Here is a 1127-nt window from a genome sequence, read left to right as displayed (position 1 = left end):
ACTTTGAAATAAAGACCGCACTGCTCAATTTGATGCCCAAGTTTCATGGCTTACCTGCTCAAGAGCCTATCAAGCACCTGAGAGATTTTCAAGTAGCCTATTCTACTGTCAGGCGTGATGGTGCAGATGAAACTTCAATTTTGTTGAAAGCTTTCCTGTTTTCTCTTGAGGGAAAAGCAAGAGAGTGGTATTACACTCAACCCGCAGCAACTCTATCCAACTGGGATACACTGAGAAGAGAATTCTTGGAAAAATTCTTTCCAGCTGAAGTTACTGATAAACTGAGGAAAGACATTTCCATGATTGTTCAGGATGAATCTGAGACTCTCTATGAATATTGGGAGCGCTTCAATAATCTTCTAGAAGCATGCCCCCACCATATGATTGACAAGATAGTGTTACTCGGTTACGTCACACAGGGCATGAGGCCCCAAGATAAGACCACATTGGAAAGTGCTAGCAATGGGTCTATGAAAAAGTATGAGACCACTGATGAGGCATGGCAATTGATCAGCGACTTAGCTGAATCTACTCGGAATCACAGACAGAAACAAGGCCGTTCAAAAGCTGTTGCAGAAGTATCCTCTAGCAGAGAGACTGCTGCTCTAACTCAGAGTATCTGTGAAATGACCAACTTGCTGAAGCAGATGCAATTGAATCAACAAGTTCAGCAAGCTCAACCTTCTCCACCACAGCAAAGCCAACATTTAGTCCCATAGAGAGTTTGTGGAATCTGTGCTGATTATAGCCACTATACTGATGAATGTCCGTAGCTCCAGCAGGAAGACAACACCGTGGCAGCCACTCATAACTTCTATGACCGCCCCAACCAAGGGTACAATCAAGGTGGCAATTACAACCATGAATGGCAGGACGATTCTAACCAGAATTGGAGGGACAACAACAACAACAGAGGAGGCAGAGACAATCAGGGAAATCAGAGGTGGAGTAATAACAACAACAGGCAGCAGAACCAGAACCAGCCTTACAGAGCACCTCACCTGAGACAATCCCAAGGACCACAGAATACCCAACAGCAGACCTCTCAAATTACTTATCTTTCCTCATCTCCTAATAATGATTTACTACAATCCATTAATCGGAGACAACAGACCATGGAAAATAAT

At 43.7% G+C, this 1127-nt stretch overlaps 1 non-coding gene across 1 annotated transcript; it reads right to left on the bottom strand.

Annotated features, from left to right (window-relative positions):
- Window positions 1–278: 278 nt before the first annotated feature.
- On the bottom strand, window positions 279–386 carry LOC112724734 (small nucleolar RNA R71). The gene has a single exon (XR_003163883.1). It is a non-coding gene; the product is annotated as a small nucleolar RNA R71 (small nucleolar RNA).
- Window positions 387–1127: the final 741 nt, after the last annotated feature.

Source organism: Arachis hypogaea, chromosome 11 (assembly GCF_003086295.3).
Source record: "Arachis hypogaea cultivar Tifrunner chromosome 11, arahy.Tifrunner.gnm2.J5K5, whole genome shotgun sequence".
Taxonomy (NCBI): domain Eukaryota; kingdom Viridiplantae; phylum Streptophyta; class Magnoliopsida; order Fabales; family Fabaceae; genus Arachis; species Arachis hypogaea.
The sequence above is the reverse complement of the archived record's forward strand: the minus strand, read 5'-3'. Positions and strand labels throughout refer to the sequence as shown.